Source organism: Danio rerio, chromosome 12 (genome assembly GCF_052040795.2).
Source record: "Danio rerio strain M-AB ecotype USA chromosome 12, GRCz13ab, whole genome shotgun sequence".
Taxonomy (NCBI): domain Eukaryota; kingdom Metazoa; phylum Chordata; class Actinopteri; order Cypriniformes; family Danionidae; genus Danio; species Danio rerio.
The window spans coordinates 21,964,646-21,974,815 of NC_141032.1; the positions used below are offsets into that span (position 1 = coordinate 21,964,646).

Consider the following 10,170-nt stretch of genomic DNA (forward strand, 5'->3'; position numbering starts at 1 on the left):
CTCTGCCGATGAGAGTAGTTGAGCTCAAGCGCATTAAATGGAGAGCAAACGAGAAGCGTTTTGAAGGGGTCGAGGTATGTCAGAGCATTTGATTGGTCAAGATTTGATGAGAAAATGAAATATGAGGTAATGAAAAAAATTGTTGCTCTATTTAGGTGGAAGTGACAAACTGCTAGCTTTTATTGTTTACATCAAGTTTTTATCTTCTAGACCAATTTTGTCACTGATTTGGAACACACTAGCTAATAGAAATGCTTACAACTACCAGACTGAAACTAACATCTAAAAATGTTTATTTTTATTTTTAATTCTAATTCTAATTCTGTCATCATTAACTCAATCTTTATTTGAGTTTTTTTTTTCTGTTGAAGACAAAATTAGATATTTTGGAAAATGCTGGTTTCTATGAGCCATTGACTTCCATAGTAATTCGTTCCTACTAAGTCGATGGGTGCAACCAGCATTCTTCAGAATATCTTCTTTTGTCTCCTTCAGAAAAAAAAGCACACGAGAGGAAAGTAAATGATGTGGTAATATTCATTTTAGAGTAAACTATCAATTTTATGTTAATTTGAATATATTTACAGTTATAATCCATTATTAAAAAACAAAGTTGCTCGTTAACATTAGTTAATACACCGAGTTAAGATGGACTACTAATAAACAATCATATGTTCACTAAATACAGTAGCATTATCCATGATCAATAAATACTGTAATAAATGTATTGTACATTGATCATGTTAGCAAAATTGCTTAACTAATGAAATCTTATTGTAAACTGTACATTTTTTTTCAGTGAAAATTGCTTCACTAAAATTCCAGCTGTCTTTTTTTAGTTGCACCAATTATTTTTTTTTTCAGGGAAACTGCTAAAGCTGTGACACACCAAGCTGACGTCACTCAACTTTCAGCGGCAAAAGCTAAAGCCTCATGGGATAGTAAAGTGTCCATCACATGCACATTTCAGAATCTCACCAGAAATAGTCATCCTGGTATGTCATACCTACTGCCATGTTTTATGGGTACTATGGATTCAGACACGCTAGGTTCATGTATTGTTTTTTTTTTTTTTTTTGCCTATTTCTGTATATAGTTTGTATGAATATTCAGATGAAGGGTTATAGTGTTGTCTCATGGCATCAGTTGCGTCTCAGCCAAAAAGCTGCAGGCAATTAGCATATACATTTTGTCCATAAAAAGTCATTCTACAGGACTTTTTCTAAAATTACAGTTCATCAAATAGTGACTTATGGAGAAAGCTGAAGCCCCCGGGAAGAAAAGTAAGTCAGTTGGTAAGAAAAAAATAATGCACACTGCAAAGTAGGTACACTTATTATAAGACATAGTTTATGACCATTAATTAAAATGAGATAATTTTATAAAATAAATACATGTAGTATGAACAAAACTGCAACCCTTTCACAAATGGCACTCTGAATCCTTGTGTCTGTGAATCCTTGAGTTCACATTTGGTCTAAAGGGCACATAGTGGATACAAAGTGGGGTGTACTTGAGCATACTTGAAAGTATACATGAGGGGTAAACTGATTAATGGGACACAGTGTTTCCCAAACCTGTTCCTGGAGGCACACCAACAATACATGTTTTGGATGTCTCCTATATCTGACCCATTAACTTCAGGTTTTGGAGTTTCTTCTGATGTTCTTATGAGTTGATTCAGATTGTGTTTGATTAGGGAGAGTTTGAAAATGTATACTGTTGGTGTGCCTTCAGGAACAGGGTTGGGAAACACTGCCCTATACTATATTTTAGATTTAATGAACACTTATATTGTATGTGTCACCTGCTTTTTCAAATTGGGATTGGGAATCGTATGCACTTTTTCACTGTCATCGTGGTCCCGCTTGTTGTTGGACCCGGAATTTAATAAGAATTATTTATATTATTTAGAAAATTACCCATTAATTTTATTTTATTAAAGTCTACCCCTACCTTAACCCAGAAGCCAAGCACCACAGTAATGTAAAAACAGAATGACTTTATTATCCATAATATTTATCAATTATCCTAAATTGTATTTTATTATTACCTACCCCTCGTAATTATGTTAAAATAATAATTATTGTTATACAGGGCCACAAAAATGATGCTATATTGATGTGACTGTCCGCAGCTGTATTCCTACTAGACTTTAACCTTGGTTGCTTTACTTCCACAATAACACAACCATTGTGTCATGGGATTTGTAAAATGTCACAGATGCACATTTCAGAATCTCGCTGGAAGGGCACTTGTTGCCTACAGTCTTATAAGTACTAGGATTTTAGACATGTTTGTACGTTTTTTGGCATACAATATAGTATGGAAGTAGGCATATCAGATGCAGGGTGATTGTGTTGTCTTCTCACATTGGATGTGTATCAGTGCTTGAACACACTAAAAAGACTGCAGGCCACAACTAACATGTGAATTCATGACATGTCTTTCTTCTGTGCACTTTTTTTTTATTATATCGAATAGTGACTGATGGAGAAAGCTGAAACCCCCAGGGTGAAAAAGAGAGTCAGAGGTAAGTTATAGCAAAAGCACTGGTGATGCTTGCACAACACACACTAAAGCTGCGGTTCTCAATCCTGCTCCCCCATATGTTCATTTAAATTGTATTTATTTACGGAGGTACAGTTGAAGTCAGAATTATTAACCCGGCATTAATTTTTTTTCTTTTTTAAATATTTGTTAAATGATGTTTAATAGAGCAAGGAAATGTTCACAGTATGTCTGATAATATTTTTTCTTCTGGAGAATGTTTATTTGTTTATTTCAGCTAGAATAAAAGCAGTTAAAAAAAAAAAATCAATTTTAAGGTAAAAATGATTAGTCCCTTTAGGCTATTTTTTTTTCTTAATAGTGTAGAGAGTAAACCATCATTATGCAATAACTTGCCTAATTAGCATATCCCGTCTAGTTAACCTAATTAACCTAGTTAAGCTCTTAAATGTCACTTTAAGCTGTATAGAAGTGTCTTAAAAATATCTAGTAAAATATTATTTACTGTCATCACGGCAAAGATAAAATAAATCAGTTATTAGAAATTAGTAAAACTATCATGTTTAGAAATGTGCTGAAAAAAATCTCCCAATTAACTAACTAATAATTCTTACTTCAACTGTATATTATTTCACACTTCACACACTTCACTTTTTAGTAAGATGGTATAGACAATGCCATTATGGAAATAAGTGAATGAATTCTAAAATTTTGAAGAAAAATAAAGGTTTCTCATGCTCAGGATATTAAAAGGGTAGTAATAGTAATAAGGGTGAGGGGACTAGGAAACAATACACACCGTGTAGGGATGTGCCAGACAGAAGAGCACTTTATGCATGAAGCTCTTCTCACTAGCTATCTTAATCAGCTGTGTTAAGAGAGACATACAAAATATGCAGAGCAAAGGGGCGCAAGGACCAGGGCTGTTTCTCAATTCTAAGAATGCCGAAAACAGACCTATGTTATCAAGGAGATTACTCTCTGTGTCTTGCCAAGTTACCTTGAAAGAAAAAACTTGGAAGACCACATGAACACCGAATACTTCCTCTGAGAAATGATTTGCTGCATTCTTCCAGATGGTCAAATGACCTTCACGCATTTTAATGGAAAATTATTTAAAGATTTCACCATGTTTTTTTGTTGTTTTGTTTTTGTTTTTTTGCTTTTCAATACAAATAATATTAACAGAAGCCTTTCAAAGATGCTTTGCACAGTACAAATAATACAGATTTTAATATGAAATTCAGCAAATAAACACCCTTAATGTGTTTTTACCTTAATAATGAATAAACTGCTGCACTTCCCACCTCTTTTATTTAGCCTCAACGACTTATTGGACTTCTAGAGCAAATACTGAGCTCTAGGCTGCATTTGATACATCCTTGATATTAAGAACACATCCGTGTCCTCCATTCCTGTGGTCTTGAGTATTGGAACTTTTGTAGTTGATGATGACATTACACGAGAAAACAAAGCTGCAAGATCGCTTTAGAGTGGATATTGAGAAACAGTCCAGGATTGGAAAACACTGCTCTAAAGGATGTACTGTGGTACAACATTTGTTTGAAACGCACCTCATTACTTCATCTTATATTGACCTTATTCCTCATGTACAAGTGGCTACAACCATTGGAATCTATTTGGCTCGAGACTTTTGGTCTCATTCACTTGCAATGGTCTTTAGATGTTAAAAAAGTCTCATTTTATTGCTTGTTGTTAAAAACTGTAATTTTTTTATTATATTATTATACTTTTTGTCTCGTCATGAACACACTTGTTTGTAGAGCAAGTAGTTTGACAGTTTTCTGCCATTTATAATTCCTAGTCATTTTTCACATACCACCTGCATCAGAAGTTTTAAACAATTGCAAAAATTAGCGCACTTTTACATTGAATAATAAGGTCAATATACAGCAGTTTAAATGTGTGAATTATGAAATTCGGGGCTCTCCCGAATTTTATCTTAAACTTTTGCAGCCTATCTTTGAGTCCACACTTTTTGTGAAATGCGTTGAACGACATGCTGTGACTGTAGTTAAATGAGAGATAGGGGAGAGCGGGCACAAAGCAACACTTTTTGGTTTTGGCCAAATAATGAACAAAGTAATGGGGTTAGACAAACCATTTGTTTTCACCAACAACACACAAGCCTCTCCTACAAATGAGCACTGGTTGTATGATCACCTGGCTTATGGTTTCTGTGCAGTATTGCAAAAAGTGCCAGGAGAATAAATGTTACTACTTACCCCACCTGTAAGGCAAGTTGTAGCAGACGGGGTTAGTTGTACCACATGCAGATTTTACTATTTACAATTAATTTAAATCCAGTTTACTCTAAATAATAGCTAAAAAAGTTCCAAACATTACTCTCAAAATTCAAAAATTATTTTGTTCATTTACAGTAGTTAGTGTCCAACAGTGTGCGGCTTATTTGTAACACCCAGTTACAACTAACCCCGTTATGTCATATTTTTCTCAAAACTGGCTTGCAGTCACTGTGTGTGTTTATTTTATTTTTTTTACATCTTTCTAAATGGTTCCATCTTTTAGCCTAGAAGTCAATAATCACAACAGTACAACATTTTAGGTTCACACTTTCACAGATTAAAAAAAAAATGACTGTAATAAAAAAATCCTTTTATGCTGCAAAAATAGTTTCTCCTGTGTTTCTCATCCAAATTTGCTGAACTTTTTCAATAATTGGCAGGAACACATCTGCCGACATTGTGGTGAAAACCTCGGAAGCATGCCAGGGTCAACTCTGAGCAAATACCTTAAAACTCCATGTTACATTTTACCCCTTGTTTCTTTGCGCCCTTCGCTCCCCTACATACAAGATGTAATAGAAGGACATGTATATAGCATATAGTTCAATGAAATTTAAGTGAATTTAAAGCCAACTGTAGTTGTGGCAGTAGTGTACACTGAGAGTTCATATAGATTGGTTCTCGAGTACTCTTGTAAGAGCTGAACTTAAAGGTCATTGTAAGTCTGCTAGACCTCAAGTGCACATGAAGCAAGCCACTTGGGATTGGGCATTAGACGCAAATCTTTTCCTTGTCATGTGATCCACAGCATTAGGGCCTCATGGGATAGTAGAGTGTCCATCATGTAGATGCTTCAGAATCCCACAGGAAGTAGTCAACTGGGTATTTCATAGTATATCTACTGACCAATTAAGCACAATAAATAGTGTGATGAGCCACCGACATGTGAATCATACTACAAAAACGAGCAAACTAGCATGTGAATTTATATTGACATCCATTTTTAGGAACCAGAGATTATATAGAAGTCAATGGCTGTATTGTTTCAACATTCTTCAGAATATCTTCTTTTGTATTCAACAGACAGAAGAAGCACAAATAGGATTGGAAGAAGTGGAGGGTGAGTAAAGTAAATATTGACAGTATTGTCATTTTTGAGTGAACTAACAGTTCAACTGTAACTAATCAGCAAGCATCATCGACAGTCCATGTTTATTGTTTAAAAAGCAAAGACAGAACTGCAGATTTACAAACTGAAAACATCACATTGCTTGCTTACCATTCTGAATATCAATAATGCTTTCATGATTTCATGTTGTCATTAAAGGATTTGCATATTTGAAGGCTTGGATAAGACGGTAGAAAAATTAGAGCAGCTTAAGACTCTGCTGTCTTGATTTGAATGTGTTTGCTTTGAAGACCTACATTTATTAGCGAATGAAAATTCAATATGAAATGGTGTATTTATTGTTCAGCACAGCATTGACGCTCAAAGGTAAAATTAGCCAACTTACCTAATACCTTACAATTCAGTGTGTTATCATTAGACAGACTGTACATACAATACAGCATGTGTGTAACCCAAGTTTGTGTTTTTGTTCATTTAAAAAAAAAAAATTTGCCATTTTACTAGAAGTGTATTTTTGTACATTCCCATTTCCCAGTAGTTGTGTGTTTTTTGTACGCTCCATTTGCATAATTTTCCCTATGGTTGTATAAATTTATTAATTTCATTATCCTTTTTGTCATTTTCACATTAGTTACAGTTTGGTTTTTTATTTTGTTCCATTTTTTGCTCATTTTTCAATGCTTGTTTACTGCATTTTCCACCTTTTTTTCGCTTCATTTTCCATTTTTGCTGTTTTCCCAGTAGTTTTGTATTTTTGTTAATTCCATTTTCCAGTTTTGCCATTTTCCCCACCATTTGTGTATTTTTGTATGCTCCATTTTCACCATTTTTCCAGTGGTTGTATATTTTTATTCACTGTATTTACCATTTTTGTCATTTTCACAGTAGTTATGTTTTTATTGTTCATTCTATTTTGCATTTTCTTCAATGCTTGTACAGTTGGTCAAAATTATTAGCCCCTCTTTGATTTTTTTTTTCCTTTTTAAATATTTTCCGAAATGTTCACAGTAAGTCTGATAATATTTTCTCTTCTGGTGAAAGTCTTATTTGTTTTATTTTGGCTAGAATAAAAGCAGTTTTTAATTTTTAAACACCAATTTAAGGTCAAAATAATTAGCCCCTTTAAGCAATATATTTTCTCGATAGTCTACAGAACAAACCATCGTTATACAATAACTTGCCTAATTACCCTAAACTGCCTAGTTAACCTAATCAACCTAGTCAAGTTTTTAAATGTCACTTTAAGCTGAATAGAAGTGTCTTGAAAAATATCTAGTAAAATATTATTTACTGTCATCATGACAAAGATAAAATGAATCAGTTATTACAAATGAGTTATTAAAACTATTCTGTTTAGAAATGTGTTGAAAAAAAATCTTATCTTCGTTAAATGTAGATTAGGAGAAAAAATAAACAATGGGTCTAATAATTTAGGGGGGCTAATATTTCTGACTTCAATTGTATACTGTATGTGGCATCTGCTTTTTTCCAACTCGGATTGGGAATCAGACCCACGTTTTCACTGTCATCTTGGTTGTGGTTGCTAGAAGAGATACAGCTGCAGCCGGCAGATAATAAGAATTATTGGTAACACTTTATAATGACTACATATGAATCATTTATTAAGCATTAGCAAATAGTGAATTCATTATTTGTTTAGCATTAACTCTAAATCAATAGGTAGTTAGTAAGCAGTTTATAACTGCAGCTACAAATGCTCTATTCTTGACTTATAGGCACATTTATAATGTGCTTAATAATTGTATTTTTATATATTGTTAATGATTCGTTTTTAACAAGTATTGCATTATTTACAAACCTTTGTATTTAAGAGTACTGTTTTTTGAGATCATTCAAAGTGAGTTAGTAAATGATTAATAAACTATTAAAATCAACGTTTATATACATTATTATTATTCAGGCATATAGTAATACTTATGTTAATAAATACTTTAATAACTCAACTTTATCCAGTTTTGTGACCTAATCTAAAGTAAGGACTATTTATGCTTTATATATCCCTTATAAATGACAATTAAAGGCTCAGAATCAATAATAATCTTCGCAATCCTATCTAAATAAATAAAATTACTGTAAAATATAAATGTTGCTGAATAACAGGAGTGTTAAAATATAACACACAATTAAAACAATGACAGTATAATAATTTAACAATATAATATGATTCAACAGTAAGTTATTTAACGATGTCTAAACTTTTTAGATAAGGTTGCAAAGATTTATTTTTCATTTTATACAGTTTCATTTTTGCATCTTCAAAAAAAAAAAAAAAAGAAATAAATAAAGTCATTTATTTATCCTGTTTGAAATATAACTGAGCCTTTAATTGTCATTTATAGGGGATTTATAAAGCATAGATAGTCCTCACTTTAGATTAGATCACAAAACTGGATGAAGTTGAGTTAATAAAGCATTTATTAACATAAAAAATACCTATTAGTATTTAGCTGAATAATAATGTATATAAACATTAATATCAATAGTTTATTAATTATTTATTAACTCTGAATGATTTAAAAAAAAAAACAACAACAACTAACTACTCTTAAATAACTGGTTTGTAAATATTGCAATACTTAATTTAGTCATAAAACAATTCATCATTAACAAATTATGAAAACACAATTATTAAGCACATTAAGTCAGGTGCTTATAAGTCAAAGATAGAACATTGGTGTCTGCAGTTATAAACAGCTTACTAATGTTTATTAATGTAGAGTTAATGCTTAACAGATAACAAGTTCACTATTTGCTAATGCTAAACAACTGGTAGTGTGTAGCGCAATAATACTTAATAATTACCCAATAATTGTATTTTATTAATATTTACCCCTACCTTAACCCTGAAGCCAATCACTACAGTAATGTAAAAACAGAGTTCTATGAGTATTATTCATAATATTTATCAAATTATCCTTTAATTTTTATTTTATTAATAGTATTTTATTGTTATACAGGGTCACAAAAATGATGCTATATTGATGTGAGTGTCCGCAGCTGTATGCCTACTAGACTTTAACCTTGGTTGCTTTACTTCCACATGAACTCCACCATTGTGTCATGGGATTGTAAAGTGTCTCAGATGAACACTTCAGAATCTCGTTGGAAGGGCACTTGTTGCCTGCAGTCTTATAAGTACTATGATTTTTCCAAGAAGTGTATTTTTGTACATACCTGTTTCCCAGTAGTTGTTTTTTTTTTCTTCAATACATTTTCCATTTTTGCCGTTTTCCCAGTAGTTTTGTATTTTTGGAATTTTTTTTTGGAATACAAACCTTTTTGTATTCATTCATTCATTTATTCATTCATTTTCTTTTGGCTTAGTCCCATATTCATCAGGGGTTGCTACAGCGGAATTAACCAGCAACTTATCCAGCACATGTTTTACACAGCGGATGCTCTTCTAGCTGCAACCTAGCACTGGGAAACACCCATACACATTCATTCACACACATACTATGGCCAACTTAATTTATTCAATTTACCTACAGCGCATGTCTTTGGACTGTGGAGGAAACTGGAGCACCCGGAGGAAACCCACACGAACATGCAAACTCTACACAGACACAGGTATGCCGACTGACCAAGCCAGGACTCAAACCATGTTTTAGTAAACATTTAAATTTGAAAGAATATAGCCTCAGCACAACAGTAACTACATAGAAGACCAATATTGTTCAGAGTCACTTTTATTCCAGTTGACAGAAGTTCGCAACATCAGCAGTCAGTCAGAATCTATTCTAGTTTGAAAGAGCTTGAGCATAAAAAGCAGCTGATGACAAAACTGCAGTGTGTTCTTATAACCAATAGAGCATTATCACGCGGTAGTGTGGACGATAATATACTGTAGTTATCATTAAACAGTACTTATTCTTTATAGTTATCATTTATAGTGTGCTTTAGCCTTCACATAATAGATAACTATGCAATTTTGATAGTCATTCGAATTCAATGGGAATGAAGTCCACACTGCAATGATAATAACACAGAGGAGCCGTGTCACTGAAATGACTTTTAGAATTCTATTTTCCAACTAATGAACAAAAAAATCATTGAGTAGCCATTCAGAATCCATTTAAAAACATTCATTTGTTATAATAGCTAATATTCCTGGTTGTCGGTGTGAAAAGGCCTTTAGTTTAAAATATTAAACTTCTTATAGATTTGCTTTTTAAATTCACTATACTTTATTTTATGAGTAATAATAATGATAAATGTTCCATTTTTCCCCATCATTATAAA

The 10,170-nt window shown here is 32.6% G+C and overlaps 1 long non-coding RNA gene across 1 annotated transcript; it reads left to right on the forward strand.

The window, feature by feature from the left end:
- Window positions 1-8,209, forward strand: LOC141376792 (uncharacterized). Its single transcript, XR_015504067.1, has 5 exons — window positions 1-74; window positions 865-995; window positions 1,235-1,295; window positions 2,485-2,533; window positions 5,862-8,209. It is a non-coding gene; the product is annotated as an uncharacterized LOC141376792 (long non-coding RNA).
- The last annotated feature ends 1,961 nt before the right edge of the window (window positions 8,210-10,170 follow it).